This window comes from Hyperoodon ampullatus (genome assembly GCF_949752795.1).
Source record: "Hyperoodon ampullatus genome assembly, chromosome: 7".
NCBI classification, from domain to species: Eukaryota; Metazoa; Chordata; class Mammalia; order Artiodactyla; family Ziphiidae; genus Hyperoodon; species Hyperoodon ampullatus.
This window is the reverse complement of record NC_136920.1, coordinates 94,307,524-94,331,416: the sequence shown is the minus strand read 5'-3', so window position 1 is coordinate 94,331,416 and position 23,893 is coordinate 94,307,524.

Genomic DNA, 23,893 nt, shown 5'->3' with positions numbered 1-23,893 from the left:
TACCCACCATGGTGTTGATGAAGACTGTGTGGGGATGTGGAAATCTCAACCCCAACCAGCAGTAACAAGGAGCTCCTCCCCCGTCCCCCCACCCATATCAGGTGTCAACAAAGGCTGAATGGGGAACCTGGACTTCCACTTCCATGTGACAGTAGCAGACAGAGAAACAGAAGGTTTAAATAAGATCCAGAATCTCATAATGTGAAAATATCCAGGTTTCAGTTGAAAACCACTTGTTACACTAAGAGCCAGGATGATCTCATACTGAATGAAAAAAGGGGACTAATAAATGTCAAAATCAAGACGATAGAAATGTTAGACTTATCTGACCAATATTTTAAAGTAGCCATGATAAAAATGCTTCAATGAGCAATTAAAAACACACTTGAAACAAATAAAAAATTAGAAGTCTCAGTAAAGAAATCAAAGATATAAAGAATAACCAAATGGAAATTTTTGAACAGAAAAATATAATAATCCAAATAAAAGGCTCAGTGATGGGCTCAGTGAAGAATGGAGGGGACAGAGGAAAGAATCAGTGAACTGGGAGATAGAAAATAGAAATTATCCATTACAGACAACAGAGAAAATGATTTAAATAAAAAATGAATGGAGCTTCAGGGACCTATGGGACTATAACAAAAGATCTAACATTCATGTCATTGGAATGCCAGAAGGAAAGGAGAAAGAGGACAGGGCTGAAAAGTACTAGGAGAAATAACGACTAAAAACTTTCCAAATTTAACAAGAGATATCCACCTAAAAATTCAAGAAGCTGAGTGAATCCCAAACAGGATAAACTCAAAGAAATTATGATGCAAACACATCATAATTAAATTTTTGAAAACTAAAGACAAAAATTCTTGAAAGCAGCCAGAAAAAATAAATGACACTTTATCTATAGGGTAAAATCATTTGAATAACAGCAAATTTCTCATCAGAAACCATGGAGGCCAGAAGGAAGTGGCATAATATTTTTCAAGTGCTGAAAGAAAAGAAGTGCAACCCAGAATCCTACAGCAAGGAAAGCTATCCTTCAGGAATAAGAAGAAAATCAAGACATTCTCACATGAGAGAAAACTAAGAGAATTTGTCAGCAGCAGCCACCTAAAAGAATGGCTAAAGGAAGTTCTCTAAACAGAAAGGAAATGATAAAAGAAGGAACCTTGGAAGATCAGGAAAAAAGAAAGAACATGATAAGCATGGGTAGACATGGGTAGGCTTTCCTTTTTTTCTTGAGTTTTCTAAATTGTTTTATGGTTGAAGCAAAAATTATAACACTGATGTGGTTCTGCATGTATGTAAATAAAATATTTAAGACAATTATACTATAAATGGGAGAGGGTAAAGTGATGTAAATCTACATTTATAGAGCATTCCACCCAACAAGAGCAGAAAACATATTTTTTTTCAAGTGCCCATAGAACATATACCAAGATAGACCATATCTTAGGCCATAAGACAAAGTTAACAGAATATGATTTCAATTCTCTTAAACATAATTTAAGAGAATTGAAATCATACAATGTGTTCTCCAACAACACTGGAATCAAAATAGAAATCAACAACAGAAAGAGAGCAGGAACATCACCAAACAGATGGAAACTAAACAACACACTTCTAAACAATGGAGGAAGTCTCAAAGCTAATTTTAAAAGTATATTGAGCTGTATGAAAACTGTAAATACAACATAGAAAAATTTATGAAATGCAGCTAAAGCAGTCTGAGAGGGAAATTTATACCACTAAAATGCATACATTAGAAAAGAGGAAAAATCTCAATCAATAGTCTAAGCCCCCACCTCACGAATCTAGAAAAAGGAAAGCAAAATAAACCGTAAACAAGAAGAGAGGAAATAATTCAGATAAGAGCAGAAGTCAATAACACTGAAAAGAGAGAAATAATAGACAAAGTCAACAAAACAAAAAGTATTTTGGAAAGATCAATAAAATTGACAGACCTCTAGTAAGACTGTCATATTACGAGAGAGAGAGAGAAATCACAAATTACCAACATCAGGAATGAAACAGGCGATATCATTGCAGGTCCTACAGACCTCAAAAAGATAATAAGGGAATATTATGAACAACTCTACACACATAAATTTGACAACTTAAGCAGAATGGACCAATTCCTTGAAAAGGACAAACTACCACTATTTACTCAGTATGAAGTAGAATTTCATTGAATAGCCCTGTAACTACTGAGAAAACTGAATTCATAATTTTAAAACTCCAAAAAATTAAATATCTAGGTCTAGATGGCTTCATGGGAGAATTCTACCAAATACTTAAAGAAGAATTAATACCAATTTCATAGAATCTCTTCCAGAAAATAGATGAGGAGAAAATACTTTCCAATTTATTTTTTGAAGCTAATATTATCCTGAAATCAGGCAAAAACCATACCAAAAAAGAAAAAAGAAAGAAAGAAAACTATAGACCAATATTGGTCATGAGTACAGACATAAAAATCCTTAACAAAATATTAGCAAATAGAATTCAGCAATAAATAAAAGGAATTGCCATAAATTGGGGATATTTTATTTCTTTATTTATTTATTTTAACATCTTTATTGGAGTATAATTGCTTTACAATGGTGTGTTAGTTTCTGCTGTATAACAAAGTGAATCAGCCATACATATACATATATCCTCATATCTCCTCCCTCTTGCGTCTCCCTCCCACCCTCCCTATCCCACCCCTCTAGGTGGTCACAAAGCACTGAGCTGATCTAATTGGGGATATTTTAGAGGGAGCAAAGCTGGTTCAATGTTTGAAAATTAATGTGATTGACCATATTAACAGAATAAAAAAGAAAAATCAGGTGACATATTAATCAACTTGATAAAGAGCATCTACAAAAAACCTACAGCTGGGACTTCCCTGGTGGCGCAGTGGTTAAGAATCCGCCTGCCAATGCATGGGACATGGGTTCGATCCTTTGTCCAGGAAGATCCCACATGCTGTGGAGCAACTAAGCCCGTGCGCCACAACTACTGAGCCCATGTGCTGCAACTACTGAAGCCCACACACCTAGAGCCTGTGCTCCACAACAAGAGAAGCCACCGCAATGAGAAGCCTGCGCACTGCAACGAAGGATAGCCCCCGCTCACCACAACTAGAGAAAGCCCACGAGCAGGAACAAAGACCCAACACAGCCAAAAAAACCCCAAAAAAACCTACAGCTGACATTATACTTAACCATAGAAGACTGAATGCTTTCTCCCTAGAACTGGGAAAAAGGCAAGCTTGTGGTTTCTCACCACCCTTGCTCAACACAGCACTGGAAGAGCTAGCCAATGCAATGAGATAAGTAAATGAAAAGAATAAGATCAGAAAGAAAGAAATAAAACTATCCCCATTAGCAAGTGACCTGATTGTCTATGTAGAAAGTCCCAAGGTATCTACCAAAAACACCTCCTAGAACTAATAAATGAATTTAGAAATATTGCAGGATATAAGAAAAACATACCAAAAAATCAACTGTATTTCTGTATACTAGCAATACACATGTAGACATCAAATTTTTAAATACAATACTATTTACAATAACTCAAAAAAATTACTTACCTGTAAATCTAACAAAACATGCACGGGACTTGTATGCTGAAAACTACACAACACTGATGAAAGAAATCAAAGATCCAACTAAATGGAAAGACATACTATATTCATGAGTTGGAAGACTCAACATAATAAAGATGTCAGTTCTCCCCAAAAACAATATTCAGAAAAAATAAAGTGGAAAGAATCATTGTACCCAATAACAAGAATTGCTATATAGCTATAATAATTAAGACTTTGTGATACTAGCAAAGGGATAGACACATAGATCAATGGAACAGAATAGAGAAGCCAGAATTAGACCTACACAATTATCTCCAACTGATTTTGACAAAAATGTGAGAGCAATTAAATAGAGAAAGAATAACCTTTCAACAAGTGGTACTAGAGCAAATGGCATCCATAGGCAAAAAACTGAACATTGACCTAAGTCTCACACCTTATACAAAAATCAACTCAAAATGTATCATGGACCGAAATATAAAATGTAAAAATATAAACCTTTCAGAAAATATCATAGACAGAAATCTTTAGGATCTATGCCTAAGCAGAGATTGAAGACTTGATATCAGAAGTACAACCTATTAAAAAGAAATTGATAAACTGATCTTCATCAAAATTAGGAATTTTTGCTCCGTGAAAGATACTGTTAAGAGGATGAAAAGACAAGCTACAGAGTGGGAGAAAATATTTGCAAATATTTACTATTAGATATACCACATATCTGACAGAGGACTTGTTTCTAGACTACATAAAGAACTCTCAAAACTCAACAATGAAAAAGCAAACAATCGAACTAGAACATGGACAAAGACATGAAGAGACATTTCACCAAAGAAGATCTACAGTTAACATATAAGCACATGACATATAAGCACATGAAAAGATGGTCAACATCATTAGCCCCTAGGAAAATGCAAATTAGAGCCAATAACAATAAGATACGACTTACTACACACCTATCAGAATGGCTAAAATAAAAAATAGTGAAAATACCAGATGTTTACAAGAATACAGAGAAACTGGATCACTTATATATTTCTGGTGGGATTGAAAATGATATTGCCATTCTGGAAAACAGTTTGTCAGTTTTGTAAAAAAAAAAAAAAAAATTAAACATGCAGTTAATTACCACATGACCCAACAGTTGCATTCCTGGGCATTTATCTCAGAGAATAAAGATTTAAGCCCACACAAAACCTTGTATATGGATGCTATAGCCACTTTATTCACAATAGTCCAAAACTGAACACTGCAAATGTCCTTCAACCAGTGAAAGGTTAAATGAGCTGTGTCATATCCATACCATGGAACACTACTCAACACTAAACAGAACAAACTGGGTTCACGTGACAACCTGGAGAATTATGCTGAGTGACAACATGAGGGATATTTGTGGTGATGGAATCAGTGTCAGCGTTCTGGGTATGACACTGTACTACAGTTTCATAAGATGTTACCATCAGGGGAACCCAGGTAAAGGGGACAAGGGTACATAGGATCTCTCTGTGTTATTTCTTATCACTGCATGTGAATGTACAATTATCTCAGAATAAAAAAATTAATTTTTTAAAATCCCAAGCTGTTTATAATTTCATAGTGCAAACTCCAAAGGTTATATGGGCTTTTTAAAATGTGTAAATTATCTGTATATGTGTGTATATATATATGTATATAATGTCTATGGTTATACACACACACACATGCATACACAAAGACAGAAGTATGCATGGGTTTCTGCAATTTCCAAAGTGACGGAAAGTAGAAAAGGATTATGGGAAAGATTGTCTGGACTTAAAGGTTAATAAACTCTCACCTCCCTGATGTCCCTGTAAAGGGCATCACGCGCACACTTCGACATCTGTCTGCCACCTCCAGTCATATACAATGTCCCTGTTTCCTCTCTTGGTCTTCACTTGCCCTTTGTCAGTGTCCTTCACTCACAAAGCCACTAGAGAACTCTGTTAGCTAGGTTAATTAATGGTTGCTCCTAGAACAAACAACTTCCAAATCCCAGTGTCTTTACATAATAAAAATTACTTTCTGCTCACCACACGTATTTGGGATGTTCCCGATTGGGCAGCTCTCCTGGGAGGTTCTCCTCTTAGTGGTGAGCTGTGGCCGTATGCTGCCACCATTCTGTGGCTCCACAGTCACCCCAGCATCGTCCAGTCAGCAGAGGAAAGAGAGTGTAGAAACTAAATTTAATGAGAGGGAGGTGAGACCTAGGAGTGGAGCACATCACTCTGTCCACATTCTTAGAAAAATGGTATCACCTGCTAGGGAGCTGGGACATGGAGTCCCACTGGGTGCCTTTATAGCATCGTTTCTGCCATAGGCCCCTTCCTAGTTGGCCCTACCAGTGGTCCCCATCATGAGAGCACCAATGTCCACACAAAGATCAATCTCCTGATGCTCCCCACCATCCATCTTTGAGACCCCGGAGCAGGGTTTGCTCCTTCAAAAACCATTGTGCTTATGGAAGCAGCTCCCTCAGCCTCAGGCCTCAGCCCTCAGCCCTCTCGCCATCCCAGTTCCCACTCCCACTAACCCATCCTCCCCACAATTGTCCCAATCACCTCCTTCCACTTGTCCCCTCAAGCTCCCTGAAGGCTCATTTTTAAAAAGAACTTCTCTCATCCACTATTAGCATAAAAACAAAAAGCTTAAGGAGAATTAACATCCCCAGGGACCCCAGTCCTCCAAGCATATAAGTAGCTGAGCACTGTACCTAGCCTGGAGTGGCCTGGGAGCCCTGCGCCAGGTCACAGAGGTGCATGGACCCAAACAGGGAAGGGGAGGAGTAGATGGTGGTAAGAGGGGGATCTAATGTGTTCTGGCTCAGACTTCTTGAGCTCACCATGCCATAGATGCCAGGTGCATGTACAGGTTTGGAGCTCAGAAGAGAAATCTAGACCAAATACCTTATATTTGATAGGATACAGATTCAACTACTGTTACGAAACCCAAAATAAAAGTGGCTTAAATAGGATAAGGTTTCACTCTCTCTCATAAGCCTAAGCAATCCAGGGCTGATGTGGAGCTCGAAGGGGTCAGGGACCCGGCTCCCCCTGTCTTGTTGCATGTGCATTGTCTAAGATGACTCACTACCATCTGCATTCCAGCCAGCAGAAAAGGGGCACTAGGCAAGGGGAGGGCAAGCCCCTTCCTTTTAGGGACATAACCCTGAGAGATGCACACATGACTCTGCTCACATCCCAGAAACTGGTCCCGCATCAGGGTTAAAGGGAGGCTGAGCAACATATTATTCCAGGCAGCCGTGTGCACAGTTTATTGTTACTATGGAAGAAGGGAGAAACATATATTCTTGGATGGCTAGGAATCTCTGCCACATACCCCATTAGTAAAACATTTTTGAGCACATACCCCCCAATATATCTGTATTTGTACATAATTTTTTTTCAAAATTATGTAGTAACATATATAATTAGCATGCATGTCAATATGTATATTATATACTTATAAAGCTTATTTTCTTTCTTACTTTTTAGATAAAAATTAAAACAATATTTTCTTCTTATACCTCAAGAGATCATGTAGCACATAGCTTCTTGCAGGCCACCAGTCTAGACTAAAGATCTAGATTTATAAATCAACAACAAATAGGTAGTGGCTGAAGCGCTGCAGTTGGATCAAATCACATAAGGAGAGTATGGACGTGGAGAGAGATGAAAGCGCCAAGGATGGAAAATTGGGAAACATCAATATTTAAGAGTTGGACAGAAAGAAGAGAAGCAGGAACGATCTGAGAAACTGGGCAGGAATTGAGGGGAGGTAGGAGGAGAAATGGGATGGAATAGTCCTAAGGAAGTCTGGATTAGATAATACACTGGCTTCTATGTACTAGGAAAGAGGGATCCATGGAAGATTAATAATAGGGGAGGCATGGATGACAGCTTAATGCAAAGAAGATTCGTTTGGACATTTGTATGTAAAGTGGATTAGAGGGACCAGAGCCTGAAGTCTGAAGGCCCACTAGGATGTAAACCCAGACCAGGTTGACCAGAGTAAGAATGGCCTCAAACACATTGCGTAGGAGAAATGGAAATGACCCAGTGACCAACTCAATATGGAGACATGGAAAAGAAGAGAAAATTGACTCCAAGGTTTTGGGCCCTGGAAGCTGGGAGAAGGGAAGTGCTATTAAGACCACTGTTGGGTGAGGTTCTGATGGGTAAAGCGTGTCTGGTGGGGTTGTCCAGGAATGCTTTCTGGAGAAGGTGTTGTGAGAATGGCAATCCCAAAGTGCCTGGTCTTCTATCCCAGGCTCCTCCCACACACCTAGGCATATGAGCTCTCCAGTTCATAGTGCCACACCCCCCTTCCCTGCAGCGCCAAGGATGTGTTCATGACTGGATGGATGGTGTACTAAAGACCCTCTGACCAGCCAAACTACTTTAATCTGGTGCACGGGGGCTATGAGGTTGTCACTGAGGGCAAAATGAGCTGCTCCTTCCCATGCAGGGTCAGCTCTGTGATGTGGCCAGCAGCAAAGGTTCTGTCAACTGGCATTGAAGCAGGACACAGCAGGGCCACAGTGCAGCTCATCTCCAAGGCAACCACACACGGCTGACAGTCAGCATTTGCTGGCACCATACTCAGCCATGGACATGGCCTTCATCTCTTGCCCACCTCCCAGCATCAAGAAATGCATTAAAGAAAGAGAATTTAATGGATTTCTTTAAGCACTTGAGGAAGGAGGATGCTGATCTCAATAGCAACAGTGTAACTAAATAATGACCCTCCACTGTGCCCTACCCCCAAGGGCCTCCCTGCAGGATTCTGGTCCACTTGGCTTATTGACTACGTGAAACAGGACTGCCCCTCAGCGCCCTCCCTGGAGATGCTCCATGTCTGCTTCTCTCTCAGGGCCCTCATGGGTTGGATGGGGTTGGAATGCAAGACAAAGATGATGAAAAGAATTTGGGAAACTGTTCCCTTGGACCTGGATGAATCTGGGCGCCAGGAAGCAGGAACACCATGTTCCCAGCAAACCCGGGCCTGGCCTCAGGCTAGACCCGGTGCTCTCCAGAGCCGGGGACTGCAGTGGACTGTGGATGCTGGGGAGGCCTCCCTTGGGAGTTAAGAGAGCCCCTGGGCTTGGATGATGTTTCTCACTAGAGACAGTAATGCGGGCATCCACCCACCTCCTCACTAGGGACAAAGGCTACAGACCCAGCTGCCTCTGAATTGACTAAAAACTTCAAGTATAAACTAGCCATATGATACCTTGGATACATTTGTGTGGCCGATCCTGAATTTTGGGGGCATCTCAGAGGGTGGGATTCACTTAACACTTAGTGAGCATCCACTCTGCACCAGGCCCACCCGCTGAATCTTGGAGGATGAAGAGGAATAAAGGAAGCTGGGGAAGATGCTCCAGGCTGAAGGAACAGCAGGTCCAAGGAACCAAGTGAGAGAGAACATTCTAGGCCAGGCCAGCAGGGTTAAACACGCAGTCAAATTTTAGATCAGTCTGGCCACAGCGGAGCGGGGAGGAGAGCTGTAGTACCAGCTGGAGAAGTAAGATCTAGCCAAGATCGTGATGTTCTTATGTGGTGGGGGAGGCTTGGGTTTTATCCAGAGGGCGGTGGGGAGCCACTGAAAGATTTTAAGCAGAGAGGAGACATGATCAGATTTGTCTTAGAAATGTAGCAGGGTGATTTGTTAAGAATGTAATGTGGCAGAATAGCCTATTGAGAGACTAGCTGTGTCTTGTTTTCTCCATTGTAGGCTCCTTGGTAAAGAATGAAAGGTATTTCCACCCCTCTTCCTCCTCACTCCCACCCCAGCAGGGAAGCCAAGTCATCGTACCTTTGAGGCCTGGGCTTTTCATAAGCACAGGGAGAACTGACAATATCTGTGTGTTTTATGGCAAAAAAAAAGGTTGCCAGGCCAATCTGCCTCTTTGTTTTAGAAGGCTTTGGTCAAGCCAGGGAATGTCGAGGTTGTGCTGAGAGTTAAGGAGGGAAACGACTAGATTCAGAGAAGTTATGGGATGTGTGGGGTCTTCCAGAGAAGCCGAGGTCTCTAGCCCTTGGATATGGGGGCTAGGAGAGGATGGAACCACGACAGTCTCCCAGGATTCCAACAGGACTAATAGGAAGATGGATGGTGGGATTAGTCACTGAGTGGAGAGGAGGGTATCCCCAAAGATCTGGGCAGCAAACAGCTGTAAGCATATAACTGAGCAGGACCCTGTGGGGCCCTCCTGGGAACAAAAGCCTTTCTGTGTCCCCTGGTTCTTATTTGAAGGATAAAATCTTCAGCTTCTTAGACCTCTCTGAGTCCCAAAGAGCAGATTCAAACAGTTGCTAATCAAGGAAATAAGGGAATGCAGAAACAAAGAAGGAACAATCCATAAACTACAGTGCAGGGAATTAAAGCAGGATCCTGGTACCTCATCAAGGGATATACATAACAATATCTTTGAGTTCTTCTACAGGAACAAAGTTCCCCCCCTAAGTGGAGGATGGTAACTTCAGGCTAAGCACAAGATTCCTGGAGCACCTCCCTGTGACCTCACCACCAACCAATCAGAAGAAAGTCACACACTTTGCAGCCCTCACCCCAAATTTTGCCTGTAAAAACTTTTCCCTGAAAACCATCAGGGAGTTCGCATTTTTGGAACACAAGCCACCCATTCTCCTTGCTTGGCCCTGCAATCAACCTTTCTCTGCTCCAAACTCCAACATTTCATTTTGTTTGGCCACACTGTGCATTGGACACATGAACTTGCATTTGGTGACAAGCACAGAGCCTAGACTCCCACTTCAACTGGGAGCTGACAGCCCTGGGGAGGGAGGAAATCTCGTGGCTGCCCTGCTGTCTACGGCCCTGTTGGTTTCTCCTGCCTGGGCAGGGCATTGACCAGTAAGAGGATCTCCAGGGCCAGTGCTGAAGGGAGCTGACCCCTCCTTGCACCAATGGGAAACAGCCGAGAGAGCTCTGACCTGGGACTCAGGTGCAGTGTGAGATGGAGCGCATCCCATGGGCTCTCAGGCCTCCTTCTCCTCGTTGGTAAGACAAGTGCTTTGGACCTGATGTTCCATGCAGCTCCTTCTGGCTGGCACATTCTGTGAGGCTGTGTGGCTGCTCCAGTGACAGATGGAGCAGAATGCATCGTCACGGAGCAGAACACACAGAGCTGCCTGGGGACGTGGCCAGACACCCCACCCCCACCCCCAGCTCCCAGGGTCAGCAGGGAAGGATTCCTAGAGAGCGAGCTTGAAGCCTGGCCATGGGTCCCTGGGTTGTAAGTAAATTGAGGGCAGCCTCCATTCTCTCCACTGCCTCCTTCCTCTCCTCTGCTGGGTGTAGGAAGGCTGCCTGGCATGGGGCAGGCTCTAGTTCCTGCTCGCTGACTGGCGCAGAAAGCAGACCAGTGTTACTACGCCTTACTCTGAGCCCACAGCTTCTTCCATGCTTCCTGCCACTTCTCAGGGATACCTTTACAATAAAAAGTCACTTTCAGAGGCTGTGGCTCATTTTCCGTTCCCTTTCCCAACCAATTCTCCTCTCCCTCCCTGCTCTATTATCCACAAGTCTTTGCTTTCCTGATTGCTGAATTCTTTTCTGATTACCTTCCCCAGGGACTGAACTCCCCTGAGAGAAAAGAGACTATTTGACCTGTGGTCTGACACCCTGGAGGGATGGGAAGGGAAGCAGTTAATGGCAAGAGAAATGTAACTAACTTTTGAGCAAACTCTCAAGGGCCAGGCTTTACAATCTCCATACATAGGATAGCATATGAGGGACTGTTATCCCCATTTTACAGATGAGGAAACTGAGTCTCAAAGAGTGAAATAACTTGCCCAAGATCACAAAAGCAGTATGTAGGAAAGAAAAAAATACGTTTCTCTACCCATTAGTTCTCCAGCTGCTGGGTCCCTGTAATTAGACTGGTCAAAGACAGGTTGACAAGAGAAAAACAAACAAGTGAATTAATGTGTACAATATGCATGCATACATGGGAGCACCCAACGATGAGTAACCCTCAGGGGTGATTAGAACTTGGGCTTCTATACCACCTTAGGTTACACAAAGGAAAAGGGGGCTTCAGGGGGAGTGGGAGGAGGCAAGTTATGGGAAGGTGGCCAGCAACAATATGGTAAGCAGAGTTGTTTAGTGACGTTAGTGATGCAGTAAGTCAGTGCCTTCTCCACTGATAAGAGCTGTTAAGTCTCCTCTTCCTGCTATAGGAGAGGGAGACATTTTTACAAGTGAAAATTTCCTTTCCAAAAGGAAAACTTGTTCCCTGTTTCTAGAGTTTTTCCTGCATCTGCTGATTCTCAATGGATCTTAACTCTTTAATAATCCCTATGCCAAAGAGGCATATTATGAGGTGGTATATTCAACCACAAGTCAGCATTTAAGCCCAAATATCCTTGGCTTTCTTTGTATTTCCCTTCCAGTCTCTCAAAATCTATTTATTGACCATCTACTTTGTGCCAAACACTGTTCCATCCCTGGGGAGTCAAAGACCATGAAGCTATGTGTGCCCTTCAAGCACCTGCAGGCTGGACGGGAGACAGACACATAAACTGAACAGTGTGATGAGCGGTACTCCAGTCATGTACAAAGTCTCGCAGGACCTCAGAGCAGGGACAGGCTAAGCAAGGCTTTCCAGGAGAAGTGACATCCCAGGGGGTCCCAGAGGATGAGTTGCAGTCTACCAGGCAGAGTAGGGGTCAGTGTGTGTGAAGGTCCCTGAGCGTGACAGCATGCAGCCTGAATGGGCTGAATGAATGCCTTTGCACCTCCTGGGCAGGGATGCTTCCCCTCCCACACACACCCCCAACAACCTGTGGATGCCAGGACCAGTGTAAGGTCAAGGTGATGCCTTTCCGCCCCTAGCCCCTTCCCAAGAGGCCTGGGCTCTGCCCCAAAGCCTGGCTTCCTGGGGGATGGCTCTGCCAATGCCGGATGCCTTCCTGATAGCCACAGCCCCCTCCTTCAGCGGATCTTCAGTTTAGCTAAACAGCTATATCCTTTTGGGTTTGATACCATCTAATTGGTTGTAGCTAATCTCATATTAACTCTCCCCAAGAAGCTACAGGGCCTCTCCCCTCCTCCCTCGCATACCAGCCCCTACAGAGGCTTCTGTTATCTTGTTTCTGAACCGCCACAACCACTGACAGGCAAATTTACATATAAATAACCTGCCAACACAGGAGGCTGCAAGAGGCACCTGGTAACGACTCTGTTTATTACTCTGGAGAGAGAAGGGGAGCAAGAAGGTCTTGTGCGCTGGGTGGCCCAGGTGGGATGGCTACACTGCCACCCGCTGATTAGCTGAGAAAGAGTCAGTGACCCTCAGAATGCAGAGGAACAAATGTAACTCCCTTAACAACTCCTCTTTGGGCACCCTGCACCGTGCAGCCCAAGACCTGAGATTGTAGGACCCACCAAGGCTGAGGCTGCCTGGAAGTTCATTCATGCAGCCAGGTATGGCCCTGGGCTTGGTGCAGTGGGAGATGTGCAGTAGAGGTCCTTGAAGGATAGACAGACTTTGCCTGGGTGGAAAGTAGAGAGGAAGCATTTCAGGCCAGAGGGAATGAGGTCAGTTTAATGAATGCATTGTTGAGTGGACTATGGGGGTTGCGGGGCGGAGGATCCGAGCGATAAAACTGGAAGAGCAGCAGAAGGTATGGCAGGAAAGGTAGGCTTGAGTAGGTCTCTGGGGTCCTTACATGACTAAGTTGTGACTTTACCTCCTAGACCTCAAATGTTTTTAAGTAACATCAGTGGGGGCAGCTCTGGGGTGCTAAAGCTATAGCTGCTGAAACCTCCCTTAAAATGTGGACTGGCCTAACGGTTCCCTAAGAAGGCCCGGTGGGATCACCCTTAGCTGTGGTCTGACATCTATTAACACACCAGCAAGTCTTAACTCAGATCAGAGGCCACACCCCACAGAATGGAAAGTGGGGGTCAGTGGGAGTCTGGAGTCTTGGAGGAGTCAGGGGTGAGAAGAATGGAGTCAAAAGGCAGAAATCTATGATTGGAAAGACCAGGCAAGGCAAGGGGGCTGTTGGGAAAATAGAATTAGAAAAAGGGATCTTCTCCCAACCCAGAAAACCTCTCCACAAAGGTAGTAGAGACAGAAAACAGTTTTCTTATTGGATGAGCATTAAACCAGAATGCGATGAGCATCATAGGCAATCTGCTAAGAGACGGCAAAGACAGAATGAACTCTCACCCCCTTACACAGAGGACGGGAGATAACCCTCCTTCCCTCTACCCTCCTAGGTTCAATGGCTGGGGCCTGAGAATCAAACTGATAAGAGACAGAGTAACAAGAGAAAAAAGCTTTAATGACATACACACGCACAGAAACGCACCAAGAAAGTGTGGCTTAAGGAGGAGCCAGAATTTAGGGGCTTATATATTATCTGAGGCTAGAAAAAGGAAAAGGGGTTTGGGGTTGGGGGGCGTGGAGGTGAAAGTTATGGGAAGGTGACAAGTGAAAGTAGGGTAAACTAGGGTTGTTTAGTAAGATCTGTTATGTAGATTTAAGTCAGTGCCTTCTCCTTCGATAAGAGCTGTCAAGTCTCCTCTTCCTTGCTACTGGAGGGAGACGCTTTTACAAATGGAAATTGCCTTGACAAAAGGGAAACCTATGCTCTGTTTTTAGAGCTTTTCCTGCATCTGTTGTTCCTCGAAGGCTTTCAGCTCAAAAATGATCCATATGCCAAAAAGGCATATTTTGGGGTGACATATTCTGGCCCCGCCTTTGATAGCCAAGCGGATATAATCCATTACAGACATAGCCATTGTTTGTACATCAAGATAAGCAAGAGCTAGTCCTTCCCTGAGAGGTCTTGTCAGCACCATTTGTCACACATAGTTCATCCTGCCTTTACCTGGCAACTGGGGTGACATCTGCTTTAGCTTACTGGCTTTATGTAGAGGAAAAACAAACTCATAACTATGACAGGAGGAAGTTTTGCCAATGGGAGAAGGGCTCCCACCGAAATGAGGTGCTTACCCTCCCATGGGAACTGGGACAGAGGGCGCTATCTCTCTGGTCTTCGGTCCTTGAGGAAATACCTGCTTGTGAGACTGGTTAGAAACTTACTTAACCATTATAAAGATTTATGTACATTTGAACAGGACAGAGAAAAAAAATCTGAAATTAAAAGGAGGGGGAAGGATGTCTCTCTCCTCCCTTAATTCCCTTAAGAGGATTAAATCTCTTAGTTTAATTTATATTCACCCTTCCAGGACCAATGGGCTCAAAAGTAGCTGGGTCCTCATGGGAAAAACGCTGACCGCCTCGTCAGACCTGTTCCAATCCACCTCTGCCTTGTGCTAACTGGTGGACAAGTCGACTCTTGTCTCTGCGTTGGTTTTCTCATCTTTTTTTTTTTTTTTTTTTTTTTTTTTTTTTTTGCTTTTACGCGGGCCCCTCACTGTTGTGGCCTCTCCCGTTGCGGAGCACGGGCTCCGGACGCGCAGGCTCAGCGGCCATGGCTCACGGACCCAGACGCTCCGCGGCATGTGGGATCCTCCCGGATCGGGGCACGAACCCGCGTCCCCTGCATCGGCAGGCGGACTCTCAACCACTGCGCCACCAGGGAAGCCCTCCGGTTTTCTCATCTTTGAAATGAGGATTATAACTCCTACAACATAAGGTCTTGAGGAATAAATAAGGAAATATTTTAAAGTCACCTGGAACACGGCAAGCACTCCGAAATATTCATCTTTGAAATTAAAGTATATAATACCATGAGGGTTGGAAGGGTGGGATGAAGAGTAGCTCACCAAATCTCCAAATCCTGAACCTGGGAGATCCCTTTGACACCTATGTCAGATGGTTACAGGGCAGATCAGAGGGGAACGCTCCTCAGACCAGCTGGGAATAAATTCAGGGAGCTCATTTCCCTAAGAAGTGTCACAGTATGAAAATATAAATAGGTTAGGGAAGGGTTTAGGACACTCATGAAGGCTAGCTCTCAACGGGCTGTTAGGGAAGTGGCAGGTGTTGGGACATGACTCTAATGTTGATAGCTTCTAGGATAAAGCCTTTCCCGTGAAGTGGTCTGGGAAAAACTGTCACAGGCGAGCTCTGGGCAGACAGATGTATCACGGGTTTGGACTTAGAGGATAATTCTTCTATTTCTGTGCTCCACATCCCATGGGTCCCCCAAATCCCCCAGGACGACGGGCCGAATTTGCAGTGGCACCCCTCTACCGCTCCCTTGCCAGTTCTGCCACAAGGCAGCATCCTTCGCCCCCCACTCCCAGCCCCCGCAGGACACGTGCCCACCTGTGCTCCTGGAGGGCCACTTCCCTTAGATGGGGGAGGAAAGCACAACACAGACAGCCACGGCAGTCAAGTGTTACGTCCCTCTGCACCTGTGGGGGCTGCCTTCCTGTTGCCATAGCAACCAGATTCCCTGGCAGGGCGCATGGGGGCCCCCCGCGGTGATCTTGGGGGAGCTGCTGACGACATACGTTCTCAAGACGGCTCTGTTTCTCCCAAGGCCAGATGGCACAGCCCCAAGGTGAGGCTACTGCATTTATCAGGAGACAGTGTCCTAGACTGAAACCATACTCTTTGGGGTTTTGACTGTTTGAGGCTGGGGAGAGGCTGGGAGGAGCGGCAGGCCACGGTGACCCAAGGCTCCTGGGGATTTGCCCAGCTTGCTTTGCTGAGCTCACCCCACCGTGACCAGCACCTGAGGAGAGTCTGGAGCTGAAAGGAAGAAAGCCTCCCCGCCCACCCCTCCCACCTTCCCACTACCCTGACCTCCTGTCCTCACCCAGAGTCAGATAGTGGCTAGGATGGGCCAGCCAATCACGCTGGGTGGCAAAATCTGATGTGAGAGCGGGCGGGTGGGGAAAGAGACCAGCGGGAGTGACAGCAGGCAGTCGATGTTCCCCTGGGATGGCTGCGGTGGTGGGGGGGGGGGGGCTGGGGCAGCAGATGGCATGATCAGGGCAGGGTGAGGGCGGGTGAAAGAGCCCACGGGGAGGGCTAGAGCAGCGCTAAGCCGGGCGCTGAGGGGTGATTGAACGGCGGCTCGGGAGGGATTGAAGCCAGAGACGAAGGATTTGCTGCAGAGCCGAGAGCCTGATGGAGCACGGGGGACACTTCGATGCAGGAGATAGCCGGCCGCGGCCCCGGGAGCGGGGGCGGAGGGGTGATTTAGCACCTTGGAAAACCGGAGCGGCAGGACCGGTGCTTCGGGGGACGGAGCCGCGGGGCTGAGCCCATCCATCCCGGCCGAGGGCGCAGCGCCAGCGTGGAGATGTGCGGAGCTGGCTCCGGAATGCAAGCCCGCGAGCACATTTTGCCCGCAACATTCAAACAAGTTCCAAGGCAGCTTTTCTCCGGGAAAAGGAAAGGTGGTTCAAAGAGAACATAATGAATTGGCTGAAATAAATGGCTAATTGATTCCAAATAGCATCGGAAGCTCAGAGAGCGCGCGGAGCAGCGCGGCGGGCACGCAGCCACCTCGCCGCTGCTGGACAGGCCCTCTCCCGGGTGCAGGGTGTCATCGGGCTCAGCCCCAGAGTCAGTCCCAAAGCCAGAAGCCTCAGACAGCAGCCTGCGCAGACTGCAGCTGCTCCTTAGCTGTCTGGACGGCCCCCATGGCCATCACTGGGAGGCCTGGTGGCATTAGGGAAAGAACTAGGCATCTGGAAACAGCCTCTGAGGGATTCAGTCCAGGCTTTGTCGCTGCCGCCTTAAACACCTTGACTGGCTTCTATGAGTGCCAGTTTTCTCAACTAAAAAAGGTGATAAAACCAAACTAATCCTGCCCTGACTGTTCCTAGGGCTTTTTCAAGAATCAAATGAGAAAAGATTATGGTACAAAACTGGCAATTGTTACCCGTTAGACACTAACCTCCACGAGAGAAGGGGGTCTGTTTTGCTCACTTCTGCACACCCTGCTTTTGACATAATGCCTGGCACAAGAATTTATTGAACCTTTTGAATAAATATGGACTATTCACCACCCCACTGGTACCCCCAGTCATTTGCAGGTGGACTGAGTCCAAGAAAGTTAGGGATCCAACCCAGGGGTATTCGGTGTGATACTGCCCTAAGCCAACCTCAAGTGATGTTTGGATTGGCCTTCATTTTGAATTAACTATATAGCTCTGTTGTCCAAGAAGATGGAAAATGGGGAGCTATTTAAAGTTTAATGGAGGGGGAGGGCCATGTACTAGATTTCCCCTCCTTGGTCCAGGAGCCCCTGAGTCAAGAGCAGAGCTGGGCTCCTGCCCCGGGAGCTCCCTGTCTCCTGCCCCTCTTCAGCTTTCTGATTCACAAGCAGAGATGGGGAAGGACAGGGTCACTCTATGACCACCATACTCTATTCAGTCTGATAGTTGGGGGCCACACAGAACATCAATCATCTTAAATTGCATACACATTTTACATGAACTATAATTTAGATATAACTAGGAGTTAAATTAAGTGGCACTTGGCTAGTTGACATGTTCTACAGACATGTAATCAAACATTTATTAATTTTGATTTTGGAGTTTTCTTTCGGTATCATGAGGCCAAGTAATTCCTTGAAAAGTTCAGAGGACCCAGACACCCAAGCAGCTGGGGAAATGAGAAGCAGTGGAGGTGCCAGGACAACCCATGTTCCCCTAAAGAGGGGAGAAGCAGCCTGGCCTTTGGCTTCAACACTTTTCCAGGAAATAGGAGACCTGCATCTGTGCCCAGAAACAGCCACTATATGCTGTGTGATCTTGGGCAAGCTGCGTGGCTTGTCTGGGCTTCAATTTGGGAGCCCTTGGAATAGGGCTTGAGAAACGGGGATGGAGTCTACAGGGGAAGATGGTCACCAAGGCTTCTCTCCCCCAAATCAGAAGGTTTGCTCAGGGCAGGGTAGTCTGGACACCTGGAAACTAAGCTGAGGGTATGCTTGTTTCCCCCTGGGTGGCAGAGACCCTTTGCTACATGGGGTGAGCGAGCCCTCCCCTTACAGTCCCTGCAGACCAAGAAGAGGCCCAGTCAGACCCCAGCCCATTACACAGCTCCCAACCACCCCCTGTAAGTCAGTGACAACAACGCCAAGGAGTCCTTGCTTCACAGTGATTTGTTCTCAGCACTCTGGGGCGAGAAAGGTTTTGATGGAGACTTCATTATCTAGGAGCTGTTGATGAAATCATTGGATATTGGTGATTGAGTTTAATTACCATCCCCTCTCTCCTCCCTGGAGGTTATCAGGATAGAACTGAAAGTTCTAATCTGATGATACAGACTGGGTATTTCTGGCCACCTACCCTCATCCTGAAGCTATCTGTCCCCCTCCCCACCCCACATCCACCCCAACTAGAGTCATTCAATTAGCACGCAAAAGACACTCATCACTCAGGAGATACTCTGGGTTTTAGGAACACTTTGCTAAGAACCTGGGACAAAGATCAGATGTGTATTTTTATTATACCACAGGCAACTTGCAGCATCATCACCCTGCAGTCCTTAGAGGGAGGACCAAGTGTGGGCTGAGCTTGGGTTTCTCCAAGATCTCCCCAATGCACATCTGTGGGCCACTCCACAGACCCCTGGCTTCCTTCGAGTGGGCTGTTTTCTGGCCAGCCCCATCCTGCACACCACCTTGGTAAGCAGGCCCTTAGAGAAAGACCTGGAGAGACAGAAAAGAGAACAAAGACACTCTCCCATCTTCGCTGAGCCCCTTCAACGAGGATGTAAACATCTGTTCCCCTCCATTTTCCAGGCTGAATTTTTGTGTCTCAAAAGCAGGACCCACAGCCCCTAGTTGCGGTTTTTCCAGGAGCTCACCTGGTCTGGGCTCAAGAAATGCATGATGAGAACCTCTCTCCGTGTTCCTCCTACCCAAACAGGCAAACATCTTATCTCCCCAGAGGGTGGAGAGACCAGAACAAGCCTCTGGGAGCGTGTGGACAGAGAGACGAAAACAAACGTGGCCTTTGATGATTTTCCTCTCTGGATTTTATAAACCAGCACAGTTTCTGAGTGAAATCTGATCCATGTGGTCCTGATTCATTTGTACATTGGGAAAGGGTTTGTGCATAAGAGAGATAGAGATCCCAGGGCCCCCTTTTAGTTGATTTAACAAATCCCTTTCAAGCTTTTATTTTTTCATTATGAAGGAGAAGTTGCTTGTTCCCAAACCACACACATACGTACATGAACATATACATACACCACCCCACTGGTTTCAATACCTCTCCAAGCCCTGAAGACTGAAATACTCCCATGAATCAAGAGTTAGGGAACACTTTTCCACCTTCTCCATTTAGCATCTGCTGGGAAATGGCCCAAAAAGGAGTCTAGGAAGAATTTGCCAGGACCAGCAGGACAGGGACAAAGTGCCCCTCCTGCCCTAGGAAGCCAGCAGCATCCTCTTTTAGCTGGCTCCAGGCCTACCTCTTGAGTTTGGGTTTAATTTTGGTTTCGGTGGGAGGGCCCTGGGCTAAGAATATAGATCCAAAGGAGGTGGGGGAGCTCTGAGACAGGTTTCCCATCCTCTCTGCTGGGCAGAACCTTCCAGAAGCATCCACAGCAGCGTTTCACGTGCAATGCCAGACACAGCATGAGGTAGATGGAGAGGAAATGGGGTCCAGAGAACTGAGTTGTGGCTCCAACTCCCCAGTTACTGGCTGTGTGACCGTGGTCAAGTCACTTAACCAATGAGCTTCATTCCCTTGCCTGTACAATGAGTAAAATGGAATCTGATACCTTACTGGAACAAATGGGAATGGATTGAAAATGCCTTTAACCTGCCAGCTCCTATGCAAAGGTGAGATGTAGTGGAAGCTCTCAAATGGTGTCAGTAACAGTCCCATTTGCAAATGTCTTCAGGAAAAAGAATCCTGCTGCTCCCCCCAGGAACAGCTGCCCTTGTCTCACAGCTGCTTGCCAAGTCCTTCCTTACCTCCACCTGTGTTCTTTCTGAAACAGCTACAGTTTAAGTTGTAAGTGGACCTGAGCTTGGTGAGGTGGAGGAAGGCAGGATTCTGGGAGCACCCCCATTGCCCCAAAAGTCATAGAGTGGAGCCAGACTGCCAGAAACGTCTCTCCAGTTCCCTCATCAGAAGGAAGGTCATCTGAGCAGCTTTGACTGTTCTTCAAATCAATGGGTGTGAAAATCCACCCAGAACTTGGGTTATGAAATGTGTCATTTTTACCTGTGAAATTTGCACCCACTGACCTCATATCCTCCCTGAAGATGGGGAACTTTCTCACCTCCTCCCTCCAATTTAATGTGCATCTGATATGCTGGCAGACCTCAGACCCATCTGCATCTCTTGAAGCCATTTCCTTCCACTTAAGAGTTCATGACGGTTCCAAGGAGTTGGGCTGGTGGGAACAGCACTCACCCCAGGGAGGGGGTGGGGTCGTGCTCCTTCTCTCTCGCCCTTTCAGGACCCCACCTAGCACACACAGAGGCTCCAGCGCTCTGAGATTTGCAACCTGCCTCTGTACGCACCCACAGTTTAATCACGCCACCCTGCCTATGAGCATCAACATGGATTTTCTCTCCTAATGAATGACTCCCTTAACTGAGGTGGCGGCGGCCGTCCCTCAGGGCCCCGTGGGTAAGAGTGTAGAGAATGTTAACCCCCTCGCCTCTGTGCCCCTTTGCCCTCCTCCCCTATGTCTCTCTGAAGCAGAGGTGCCCAGGTGGACACATTCCCCGGAGGCGCCCCGAGGTGAGAAGGAGGAAAGTGTAGGCTGAGTGACAGGAGGTAGTCTGCATGGTCGCCACGGGCTGTCCCCCTCCTGGCAGCTTCGTCTCAGTTCCATTAACCTTGCTCTGCATGTGCCACGTTAATGCACTGGGAAAGACAGATCCTGACCAGAGGAAGGGTCTGCTACTTGTTGCCAATCTCAGCATTGGCATGGGTGCTCGGAGGGCTGCGTGGTGGGCTGTGTCCCCAGCTGCCTGACTTCAGAAAGGGGGGAGCAACTCCCACCCCTGTCCCCCACCTCCCAGGGCTATGTGATGGGCAGCTGAGATGCTGACGGGTCTGGAAGGCAAGATGGTAAGCTGGGGGACTGGAGTCAGGATAGAATGGGCTGGGGCTTGGTCTCAGGCTGTCCCCTCTTTCGAACCACATGACCTGGTTGAACATGGGGGTGGGCACCAGACAAGGGCAACCAGTTCATAGGCTGACCAGAGGCCTGTGAAATGGCCAGGTACAGAAAGCAATTAGCTCAACCAATCAGGCTCTCTCTTTTTTTGGAAAAGGAAAGAATAAAGCCCCTGGCAGGCACAGGAGAAGTAAGAAGCCACAGAAGAGAAGAAGAGAAGGCAGATGAGTCCTGTTGGTGGTAGAGTCTGGAGGGAAGAGTCACAAATGCTGGCTGCTGTGGGTCCTTGGAGAACCACATCCTGAGAGCTCGGACCCCCACCTCACCCCATCTTCCTGTCTAAGCCCCATGCCACAGCTTCTGTCCTGAGATGTAATCATGAATATCCTCTCAATAAATCTCCATGTTCTGGACAGGCTCTTGAGAAGCTGGGGAAACAGCACAGTGTGTCCTAAATTTACCTGATTAAAAATCACACAGGCAGTTTGTTAAACCTACAGACCCCTGGGTTCCTTCCCAGACCACCTAATCTGTGTCTCCAGGGTGGGCCAGGATATGCACTTTTTACAAATACCCAGGGTGGACTTATGGCAAGTTAAGGAGACCCTGGTTTACTCCCATCCTCCTTGTTCCTTCTGTGTGAATCAGGTGAGTTGAATATGCAGCACCACATTGCTTAAAAAAAAGAGGGAAAATGCCCATTTTGGGGTACAGCCAGGCAAAAAAGGCAGTTACACAAACTTCTTATCCCCTCCATTCATCCCAGCCCCAAGATAAGATATTCTAACAGTTGGAACAGTTTCCCTCAGGATAGATATGATATTAGTGACACTTCCAGGACCTTGAATTAGCTCCTGCTGAGCTATCATCTTCAGTGGTAGAAACCACTGCATTAACCCTGGCTGTTTCCAGATATTCATTTTTCTCTTCTTCTGTGGTAATAGAATTTTTAGCTGGACACATAGCAGCCCAAAATAAAGAATGTATTTTGCAGCCTCCCTTGCAGCTAGATGTGTCCATGTGACTAAGTTGTGACCAATGGTATGTGAGCAAAAGTAGTGTACACAATTTATAGATCAGGGCTTATGGAAAAGGCGTGTGCCCTTTCTGCCCTCTTTTTCCCTTTCTATACTCGTTGGAATGCAGAACTGGTGGTGAGACATCTTGGACCACACCAACAAGGTTTCTCCAGAGAAACAGAACCAATAGGATGTGTGTGTGTGTGTGTGTGTGTGTGTGTGATATGTATATGTTATATATTTATTTTATATATTTACATACTCACCCTTATATATACAGAGATATAAGGAATTGACACACTACTATGGATGTTGACAAGTCTGAAGATCTGCAGTTGGCAAGCTGGAGACCCAGGAGAGCTGACAGTACAGTTCCAGTTCAAATCTGAAGGCCTGAGAACTAGGAGAGCCAATGGTGTAATTCTAGTCCAAAGGCCAGCAAGTTCAAGGCCCAGGTCAAATCTGAAGGTAGGAAAAGACCAATGTTCCAGCTTGAAGGCAGTCAGGCAGGAGGAATTCCCTCTTATTTGGGGGAGGGTCAGCCCTTTTGTTCTAGTCAAGCCTTCAACTGGTTAGATGAAGCCCACACACATTTGGGAGAGCAATCGGCTTTACTCGGTCTATCGAATTAAATGCTAAACTCATGCAAAGAACTGCCACAGAAACACCGAGAATATTGTTGACCGAATATCTGGGCACCCCATGGCCCAGTCAAGTTGACACATAAAATTAACCATCATGAAGGACAACTCCAGCAATGCCAGAGCAACAAGGTAGAGGGGCCTGGGTTCCTATACCATGGAGCTACTATTCCAGTCCAGTTGCAGGAGAGAGAAATAAACTATTTTGTATAAGCCACTATTATTTTGGATTTTGTTATAGCATTACTGCAGCTGAATCCATATCTTAACTGTAGGGTTTTAGTACAATTTTCAACCAAGGGTATGTTCAGCACAGTTGTCCCACTTTATGGCAAGGCTCAACCCCACCCCTCTAGAAGATTCCCACACATCCCTCCTGTCCATGAGAGCAGGTCCTGCACCTCACAGGTGCTTGTTCTGAGGGGCAGGACATCAGAAGCAGGTGCTGACTCCCACTGGCTTATGCGGTGGCATCCTAGCATATTCCACACTCAGAGTGTATTTTTTAAAAAGTCCTTTCCTCTATTCAACAACGTTATTTTCAGTAATAATCATGAAATAACCAAATAATAATAATGGCCAGAAAAGAAACACAGTG